The 11240-nt window shown below is 38.0% G+C and overlaps 1 pseudogene; it reads right to left on the bottom strand.

The window, feature by feature from the left end:
* Positions 1-2420: 2420 nt before the first annotated feature.
* The window catches only part of LOC101566475, a 98301-nt pseudogene continuing 89481 nt past the window's right edge, over positions 2421-11240 (bottom strand).

The following is an 11240-nucleotide window of genomic DNA, read 5'->3' as shown; positions in this document are numbered from 1 at the left end:
CATATTCTTTTTATATCATTTGTATTGACTCCTTCTTTCTCATTGATGCCTATTAGTCTCACATTGTTCATCTTTGCATCATCTTGCAGGTATTGAATTATTTTTTCCTGCTTTCTAGTTGCTTTTAAGAGATCGTTTCTTACTTTTTCACTAGCTGCAATGGTGTCTTTAAGGTCCAAAAGTCTATTTTCACTTTCATTCACACGGTTTTGCTAGCTTGTGATCAAGGTTTTAATTTCCTGTATATTACTTTATTTTTAAAATTTTTTTTGGTGGAACTGGGATCCTGTATATCACTTTAAATCTGCTTCATGCATTCTATTTCTTTCCTATATTTCTTATTCAAGGATTCCATCATTTTTATATTCTGCTCTATTTTTTTTTATCAGTGTCTTCTTTAGAAGCACTTAGTACTTCTTTCATTATAGTTATCATTTCTTTATTTACTTCAGAAATTACTTCTGATCTGATTTCCTCTATACCTTTCTGCAGTTGTTTCTTTACTTCACACCCTATTATTTCAGAGATTTCAGGTGTGTAATTTCCAATTTCTTCTTCTTTTTTTTGAGTTTAATTATTTTCATTATTGAATTATACTGTATTGTCTACATCTGCGATTTAATCAGGAAGAAATGCTTTGCATTTACATCAATGACACATTTACTCTAGTGGAATAAAACAAGACACAGACAAAAGATCAAGTACATGTTTTAAGAAAATGATTACATGTTTCACCTGGTCCTACTTTTGCTATTTTGGACCATACTTTTCCTACTTGAAAACTGATCATACATACGTCTGATTTTTCTCCCCACATTTTAAACATTGAATGGAGCATCTCACAGTTACTAAACATAAACAAGACTGAAAACAATGTGTGAAACAAAGCTTGCAAACCAAGGGAGCAGACAGCTGCTGCTACCTTATGGTGGAAAAACGGAGTAAAGCCAGCCCCTCTGGCTCACCTCAGACACACTTTTCCCCGGAGGCCAGAGCTTCGGACCTAGGAGGGCACTTCCCACGACCCCTGCAGCCCAGACCTAAGTGTTTCTGGTCTCAGGTGCAAAGTTATATGAAAATGTCTAAAACATATCAAAAAGGAGCCAATTCAAATCAAAGCTGTGTGGTGGTCTAAATATACACCATCAACTTCTGCCTTTTTAAAAATTATCTTTTAATTCTGGATATTTTAAAATAACTTACAGTTTTTTTTTTTAGTGTGCTTTATGGTCAATGAGCAAAGTTGTAATTCAAATGATTAAATTTATAATTTTAACCTTTTATGTGGTTCTCAGTTTCAGTTATCTATGACTTTACCAAACCAGACTATGCATGAGGTTAGTTTCAGCTAAAACAATAAATCACCTCAAAGATAATGTCAAGAGCACACAAATTATAATGCCCACCTCATAGTCAACTGTAAGTATTAACTATGGCTTATATGTAATTTAAAAGCAAATACTTCTTGCACTTTTTAGTCAAATTACACTGGGAAATGTAGAAAAAAACTTGGCAAAAATTTGGTTTCGGTAACAGAAAAGAATGCAAAAATCAATCTAAATGAATCAAAAGACCAGTGTTTAAAGTTTCTTATCTCTAAACAAACATATACTTATTATCTAAAAAAATATTTTGGTAGTAAATTGGATTGAGAATAAATGCTTTGCTGTAAATAAAAAGTGCAAATTTCCAATTATATGGTCCTACAGGTAGCTAACAGCTTTGCAAAACATGTATAGCTAGCCAACAGCTCTCTAACACATGTACATATGATACCCTAAAGTATCTCTGCTAAAAATCAATTTTATTTCAATGGGTCTTACTGAAATAGGGTTTTCATGGTACTAGAAATCTTTTAAAAAGTGAGTATGACAGGGCTACAATAACATTACTTTCAATAAAAGTTACAGAAGAGATTATTGCTGTACTTTCCTCATAAACACCATCAAACATTTTTGCAGTTAAAAAAGTACAAGCAAGCTACTTTTCCCTTACCGAATATCATTGTTTCACATTTGCAAAGTTTTTATTCAGCAGAGAATTCTTAGAATCTTTTCTGTAAGAATTCAAAGTATGCGTAGCTTCATACTATACATGTTTTATCTTATTTCCCAAATACACAAAAACAATATACATTTTCCCCAAAAATGAAGATGTCCACATTATAAAAATAAAGCCTACGAAAAGGTTCCAGAGCTAAAAAAAGATTATTTATATGGCACAAGGTGATCTCCTACTAGTCCAAAGTCCAAAACATTTAAATGAAGTCCTTTTATACGTCTTGTTTGCTTTTCAATGGAATACTAAATTTACTGAGGTGAAATCCCATTATTTTTTAGTTCTTGTGTCAATGAGTATACACAAATGTTTTTCTACAGTTATTAAAAATAGGAGACCAAGTTGAATGTGCCGAAGAGAAATCATTCAGATGGATTTGGGAGGGAGTTTTGAGGATTATCAAATGTAAGGAAGGGATTGACTTGGTTTGGTTTCCATAGCTTGATAGACCAAAAACAACAACAACAACAAAAATAGTCACAACAACAAACAGCAAAATTTTTATCCACATGGGAATGCAGCGTCCCTTTTTGATTTTTTTCTGTCTTGTCATCTGACAAGGGAACATACTTAGGAAGATACTTCGATGAGAAAGTTTCCTCCATCCTGAAATCACTGAGTTCTAATGGCCGGGGGCAGCCCCTTTGATTGGTCTGCGACAATTTAGCGTTAATTCCTGTTGGTGTAGCTGCTTCAAAGGGGAACATTTCCTTAAGAATATCCCTTTCTACTCTTCTTTGCTCTGTTTTTTTTCTCCCACTTCAGCTCGTGTGAATGGCTTTTATGGTGTTTTTCTGGGTATGTCTGAGGATTCAGTGATTGGCAGAATAGGAGCTGCATGCTTGAAATTTCCAGTCAAGGTACTGACAACCTGGTTGTGCTCAACTGTTCTTTGCTTGAGTGTTACTGAAGTCTTTGCTCTGCCCTTTAGTGGTTCTCTCTTCCCAAGCTTGAGCTCTATTTTAGAGTCTTCTTTGTTGTCACTGTATCTGTCAGAGTCATTACTTCCATTCTGCCTTGTATTATCTGAAGAAGAAATGGCTGGTAAAGGAGTAGAAGATCTTGATTCTGTTTCTTGCTCCCTCAGTTTCAACAGCTTTTTCTCAGAAGCTTCCTGGTAGTTCCCACAGTAGGACCAGTATTCACTCCATATCTCACAAGCTGATCCAGAAAATCTTCGTTAGAGAGCTCTGTTACACGTAGGTCATCTTTATCTTGTATTCTTGGTTTATCAGTTTTCTTTGTGGCTTTCCTGCCCACCGCGGTGCGGCCGCTGGCCCCGGAGCCGGCACCGGCGTGGGCTCGCGCTCCTCGTCGCTGGAGAAGTCCGGCGGGCTCTTGCTGCTGGCGCCGGCGGCTAGCAGTGGCCGGTTGCGGGCAGTGAGGTGCAGCAGGTAGAGCTGCACATACACGTCCTTGTGCTGCTCGCTGGCCAGAAGCGTCTCCAATTTCTTCTATGCTAGTGTCTTCTACATTTCTTCCGGGTGGACTTGGGTCCTGAGACTGCATTTTGTTCCTTCTCTTTGTCATTTTGTATACCTGTCTTCTGACCTTTGGTGTAGAGCGTAGATAGTTACGACCTTAGCACCAGGTCCAGGTTTGCGAAGTTCAGACTCCTCCAGGTGAGTATGGCTTGGATCTGGCTGCTGTGTTCCACTTCTTCCTGCTGTAGTCCTTGGAGTTCAACCCTCTGTGCCACTCTGGCAAGATGTTCTGCTTTTGAATCAGCTGGGTGTGTCTTGCCTCTAGCCTCTTTGCAGGGAGTTCTGCTGAAGGGTTCCAAGCTGGGCCTGCACTCTGGGTTGAATGAGGATCTGGCAGACCCCAGGCAGTCTCACTCACACCCCAGGCCTACCCTCTGCGTCAAATGAGGATCTGGGTGGCCCCGGGTCATCTCACTCACATGCTAGGCTGGACTCTGGGTGGAATGAGGATCCTGCGGGCCCCAGGCAGTCTCACTCACATGCAGGGCCTGCCCTCTGGGTCAATAGTCAAGTACTGTTGATCAACCATTTGCGTTATGCCAGCAATGTTCAGGCAGGAAAGTGGACAAACAGAGCAGTACATGGGAAGCAGCATTAATTGGATCCAAGTATTTCTGGGATACAAATACTGTTGGGAATCCTAATCAATGGTATGAGGTAGGGTGGGCTATATTACCTCCTTCACTTGTTATCCTCCTGTATGAATTAAAATGATGACAATGACATTATAGAGCGATCGTAGACATGAACAGATGCAATACTAGTTTACAATTATTAGGTGCTTTTTATCTTTTGTCAGTTATGACACATGTTTTATATGCATTATATAATGTGATATGCAATATTAGCACTATTTTTATTTTCATTTTACAGATGGGAATATTGAGGTAGAAGTCATGAAGGTTATAAATGGTGGAGCCACAGGCTGTGTGTCTACAAAACACATGCGCTTGAACCATTGAAGATAGAGAAGCAACCCATAGACGATGCAATTGCTTCACTGCTGCTGCTGCTGATGGAAGAGGACCAAGCTCTTGCAGAGGAATGGTTGCATGGCACTTCATGCACTGAAGCTGACCCCATTGCTAAATCTGTGTACTTAGTATATGTTTCTCCATATTGAACATCTTATTTTTCTGTTCCTCCTATTTCTTCTTCTCTTCTATGTGACTTTCTGAATTTTTGTGGTTCTGTAATTTTGGGCAATGAAAGATGAGAATCTTGATGTGTTTCAGCAGAAAACTAATTTCCTATTACTTATACCAAGAGGTTTCCCGGAAGTTTCAGGAGAAATATGCCTACTCAGGTACCTGGTTTTCCATCAGGATGAGATCTAATATGATAGAAATTTTGTCTTAGCATGTGGTGACTCCACTTTCTCTCTATACCATAGTAAAACCTTGGTGAAGCAGTAACATTTTTTAGCTAGCAACTTCCTTCAAACAATTGTATAACATAAAATAATTATATTACCTGATACTTTATATTTAAAGAGAGTTCACGACCTTTCTTCTTTTGGAATGCTTTCCCTTTTTTTTTGCTCAGGGATGTGGGTGTATATTCATTAATGTGGTTAGTGTACTTAAATCCTAGGAAAGTACACATTTAAAGCGGTAGAATTCTTTTCTTATAGTCAAAACTTCTCTTGTTTTCTCTTAGTGTTGTTTGTTGATGAAGTGGCCAGCATTGGTCTTATAAAAATACTGTTAGCCAGATTTGGGGAGGTTGAGAAGATATACTGCTGTTGAAATAGACATTTTTTTCCCTTCTAGGAGATAATGGTTTTCAGGAAGATCAGGACACATATGGAAGGCTTTAGCTTATCTTTAGTGCCTCATGCACCCGTTCTGGATTCCACGGAAAGGCCAGGGAATGGGATTAGGTCTCAGATACAGGATGTCAGTCACTGAAAGGGGTGGGGTAGACTGTTCTTTGGGATATGTGTGAGAAGCAACAAGCCAGCATTGTTGAATGCTATTAACAATGAAATAGGCTGTAATTTTGCTTACCCCCTGGCTCTACTTAAAAATAATACAGCTATCTTTTCTCTTAAATGATTTAAATGAAGCTTAAGGAAAGAGAAAGTGGGCTGACAAGTCTCTCATGGGAAATTTCTATTTCTGTGCTCTAGTTTAAAGATCAGTTCTTCAACTCCTTCTGTTGAACTGGTTTAATCAAACAGCAATCTGAACAATTTTTATTTTTACAAAAGGTCAGGTAAAAATGCTAAATCACAATGATTTTTAAGAAAATCTTGTTTTCCCTCACTGAGTAGTTAAACTGATAAATTATTCCAACTTCATATTCTCACAGCCTAAGTACCTGGTTGGTGTCTTATAAACTCTGTAATAAAGGCCTCTTTGCCTATTCCTTTTTCTTTTTTTTTTCTGGCTGAACCGGGGATTGAACTCAGGCTCCTGTGCTTGCCAGGCAAGCTCTTATTTCACTGAACCATCTCCCCAGCCCTTGCCTATTTATTTTTCCAAATATTATTATTTTTAATTTCTAAACACCACCTTTTAATTTAAAAAAGGGTACTTTCCTACTTTCGAAATTGTTTTCTCCTTCAATTAGGAAATAAATTACTTTTAGGAAGGAATTTCAATCCTATTTATAAATGAGTTCTATGTTTGCCAGGAACAATTTTAATAAATATCCTAGAAATTCCCAGATTAAATACAGCAGGAATGGCTCTGCTTGAAAGCTTCTGAAAAGCTAGGTGTGAGGTTTCTTGACCTATTACTCCCCTCCCGCTACATCTTCTCTCACTCTCCTCCCTCCTGCTCAGGAGCAGCCATGGGCTACACAACCAGTTTTCACCAGTGCCTGGTAGAGCCCTAATTCCTCCCTGTCAGCACGTCCCTAGCCCACTTTCATAGTTTGGATAAGGACTGGATAAGCAGTTGAACTTCTGGGTACTTTTCCAAATGAAATTCAACCTCTAGACCTTCAGGGGTTTACTCAGTCTTCCTCACTACCCTAAGATGAGTTGGGAATGAATTTTCTCTTAATGGATTCTATTTGTGGGTGGAAGCAGTAATGACTGCATTGCTTAAAGTCACGAGCATGACTTCAAATAAGGGAAAAGAGCAATGCAGGAATGTGAGAATAGATGTGATCCCGAGGAAGGTCTGCCTGCAAAGGCGCTGGGAGATTCTGATCGGCTGTTGACTGGAGATACTGTATCTTACATGACAGAATCACCTCCTGACCTTAGACTTGTGTTTGAGGACTGATTCAAAAATAATATAGCTGACAACAAAACATGAAAGATGTTACTATGTGACAGTGGTATGAATATGGAACATTTAAGATGAGTCACCAAAAATTGTTTAGTGGGGAGAAAAGTGATAAAACATTAAAAATTGAGTTTGTAGCATTCTCACTAGCACTTCCTCCTGATTTGTTGCAAAGAAGTATTATTTTGGGAAAATCTGGTTGAATTTGTGAATCTGGCCATAGGACTGTAAATGTTATAATAATTGATCATTTTTTCTGATCATGACATATGTCAGAATTCAGTCATATCTCATGGGGCAAAACAAGTCATATGGACCAACCTGACATTAACATGCCAAGAAAATATACATCTCCTGCAGGAAGAAGTAGTTATTTTAAAAAACTATTCATTTATTTACTTTTTTGGTGCAGGGTCTCGCTATGCAGCTCAGACTCGTAGTGATTTTCCTATCTCAATCTCAATGTTATAATAATTGAAAGAACTTTTTTTTTTGGCATTTGGAATTGACCACAGGATGTTGTGCTTGCCAGGCAGGTGCTGTGCTGCTGAGCTATATCCCTGGCCTGAGAGAACTATTTTGAAATCTAAATCATTTTTGAAGCTCTCATTTTTCGAACAGCTACTTTTCATTAAAATAAATATTTCCACTTTTTCTTGTCCAGGTTGTTGCTTTTATATCAGGGAGAAGGCAGTGATGGTAATAATTGTAAGTAATGGAGAAAATACATTAAAATTTGGCAATGATGTTCCTTTAGATTAAATTTATTCTTCTTTGAGGAGAATCATTTCACATAATAAACACATGCTCGTCCACATTTCCTTTGGAGAGCAAACAATAATTTGGCAAGATCATGATGACCAGAAAGGTGACCTAGAGATTTAATACTTATTACCACTTTGAGGAAGGTTGTGGCTCATGCAGGAATAAAGACACAACCAGTGGACGGATGGGTGACTTGCTGTAGATGGGCAAGTGCCCACTGGGTGATTTTAAAGAACAGTATTCCAGGAAGAGCAGTACTTCAGGAAGAGCAGGTGGTACCTGGAGTGGGAAGATGATGCAGGTACTGGGAGAGATTTTATTATTTCAGTTATTGTCTTCTGTCTTTTCCTGTAAAAGCATGATATACTCTTTCCAGTGGCAGTGTGATTTGTAATTTCTTCCTGCAAGAGATATGTGTTTTCTTGGCGTGATAAGGTCAGGCTTGCCTATATAACTTGCTCTGGCCCATGAGATATGAGTGAATCCAGACATGTGTCATGATCAGAAGCTTTAAATGGGCCTGAATGTTTTACTTCTACCCCTTGCCATGGAGATAGTTTATCCCAGGAAGTGGCATCTTCTTGGGTATGGGTTCCAGAGTGAAGTAACACATAAAGTTGGAACTTGGAACAGGCCTAAAGGCCCCTAAAAGCCTATATGTGATATGAATGAAGAATAAATGTTTCCTGTTGTATCTGTTGAGATTTGGGGCATTGCTTGTTACTGCAGCACAGCTGACCAATATAGGAGCACGTGCGTGGGGATGGAAAGTTATCTATTTCAGGGGTGATAAATATAAGATCAAATTTAGTCTTGGCAAGGGATTTGTGTAGGAGAGGAATAAAAGAGAGAGGCTGGGCCACATTATGGGAGATTTAAGTAGCAAATTAAGAACATTGACTTTATTCTTGAAGCAGTGGGAAAATGGGAAAATTCTGAACATAGGAGCAAAGGAAGAAAGGGAAAATTTTAGGAGCATTTGTCCAACAGTAGCCTATGGATAAAATGGGAAGCGAGAAAAGAAGTCAGTTAGGTTTGAGACCATTCTGGGCTACAAGGTGAGTTCAAGGCTAGCCTCAACTACAGAGCAAGGCAAGACCCCATCTCAAAAACAAACAAATAAACAAACAAACAAAAAACAACCAGTTAGAAACATAGTGTTCTTAAGCTTGTGATTGAATACTATTTCTGATGAACAATAATTATTTGGTGGAAGAAAGTGGAGTTGAATATACAAAAATGAAGAGAAAATCTAGTGGGCAAAATTCCTCTAAGGTAGAATAAAAATGATATGGTCATGGCAACGTAAATGTTTTCCTAGGACAGGAAAGCAGAACAACCTGCAGTGATTTTCAGGCATCCTTCTCCAACTGGTGATTCTTTTTTTAAAAAATTAATTTTATTGGTACACTTTCGACATACATGATAATCACATTCACCATAAGGAATTTGTGCTCTCTTTCCCATCTTGCAAGATGCGGGTGAAAAAACTGAGAAGCCAGACACTAAAGAGAAGAAACCTGAATCCCAGAAGGCTTCTGCCAGGGGTACTAGTACAAAGGGTAAGGTGAAAAAGGCAAAAAAGTCCAAGAAGGGGAAGCCCTACTGCAGCCAAAATCCTGTCCTAGTTAGAGGAATTGGTAGATATTCCCAATATGCTATGTATTCCAGAAAGGCTTTGTAGAAGAGAAATTACACAGCTGCTAAATCAAAGGTTGAGGAGAAAAAAGAAGGAGAAAGTTCTTGCAATGATCACAAAATTGGTTGGTGGAGACAAGAATTGAGGTAGCCAGGTGGTTAAGCTTCAAACAATGCCTAGATACTACCCTACTGAAGATGTGCCCTGAAAGCTCTTGAGCCACAGCAAGAAACCCTTCAGTCACCATGTGAGGAAACTTCGAGCTAGCATCACTCCTGGTACCATCTTGATCATCCTCACCGGGCTTCACAGAGGCAAGAGAGTGCCTCTTTCTGAAGCAGTTGGCCAGTGGCTTGCTACTTGTGACTGGGCCTCTAAGCCTTAATTGTGTTTCTCAACAAAGAACACACCAGAAATTCGTCATTGCCACCTCTACAAAAATTGACATCAGCAAAGTGAAAATCCCCAAACACCTCACTGATGCTTACTTCAAGAAGAAGCAGATGTGGAAGCCCAGACACCAGGAGGACGAGATCTTCGACATCAAGAAAGAAAGATACCAGATTTCAGAGCAGTGCAAAGTGGATCAGAAAGCGGAGGACTCACAGTTTTTAGCAAAAATCAAAGGTGTTCCTCAGTTCCAGGGCTATCTGCGATCTGTTTTTGCTCTGACAAATGGAATTTATCCTCATAAATTAGTTTTCTAAATTTCTTACTAAGAACCTAATTAAATACCTGATACATTTAAAAAAATAAGGAATTTGTACTGTACATAATATATCTTAATTTTTTTTCATTTCCCTCTCTTGAGTCATTCTTTCTTTCTCTATTTACAGGATTTTTTCTCTTCTCTTTTAAAATGTATTTAGTACAGGGGCTACAGGGCCTCACAATACAGATCAGACTTGTAGTAATCCACCTGTGTCCATCCTCCCCAGTTCTGGGATTACAGGCACATGTCACCAGTCTCATTCGCCATCTCAGCACGCCCCGGGGGCAGGGCCAGCATGGAGAGCCTGGGATCAAACTCGGCCACTGCATCTGCCTGAGCAGGCACTTTAATCTGCTGAGCTATTTGGCCAGCCTCATTGTTGTTTTAATTTGTATTTTTTGAATGACCAGTGATGTTGAATTTTTCTCATATATTTATTTCTTTATCTGAGAAGTGTCTATTCATTTCAGATGCCCAGTTTTGGATTGGGTCTGTAAATTCCAAGCATCTAAATTTTTTAGTTCTTTATGTACTCTAAATATTAGTCCTTTATCTGAGGAATAGCTGGTAAAATAGTTTTCTCATTCAGTGGGTTGTCTCTTCACTCTGTTAGCAGTTTCTTTTGCTTTGAGAAAGATTTTTATTTTTATTTATTTATATTTTTTTTCTATATCATTTTAATTATTTTTAAAATTAATTTTATTGAGAAACAAATAACAATGAGACAGTTTCAAAACCAATTAGTAGGACAGTTTCAATAATTAATATATTGTATATTGTTGTCTTCGTAGTGGCTATTCATAATACAAGATGCAGACATGACATCTTGTCCAAACACTATTAGTACAAATCTTTCTTCTCATTGAATTAAGAGTGAACCAAACTTTTGAACAAATGGGCTTACTAGATCTCTACAGAATGTTTCACCTAATAGCAATAGAATATTCATTCTTTTCAGAAGCACATGAAACTTTTTCCAATGTAGATCACGTATGAGTCCATAAACCATAAACCAAGTAAATGCAAAAGAATTGAAACTATACCATGCATATTATGAGATCATGGCACAATGAAGGTGGAGATCAATGGCAAAAGAAGCTACAGATGTTAGGTAAACACATGCAGATTTTTTTCAAAGTTTTATTGATAAACAGCAATGAGACAGTTTCAAATCAAATCGGAAGTACAGTTTCAACAAATAATACACTGCGTATATACTTCTTAGTGGTTAATTGCTGTACAAGATGTGGACTTGTGATCCTATTTACAAACACCATTAGAACAAATCATTCTATTCATTAAGAGAATGCAACTATATATCTATCCCAACCACTTTGAATACA

The sequence above is a fragment of the Octodon degus genome, unplaced genomic scaffold (genome assembly GCF_000260255.1).
Source record: "Octodon degus isolate 3935 unplaced genomic scaffold, OctDeg1.0 scaffold00121, whole genome shotgun sequence".
Lineage (NCBI taxonomy): Eukaryota > Metazoa > Chordata > Mammalia > Rodentia > Octodontidae > Octodon > Octodon degus.
This window is presented reverse-complemented; position numbering and strand designations above follow the sequence as displayed.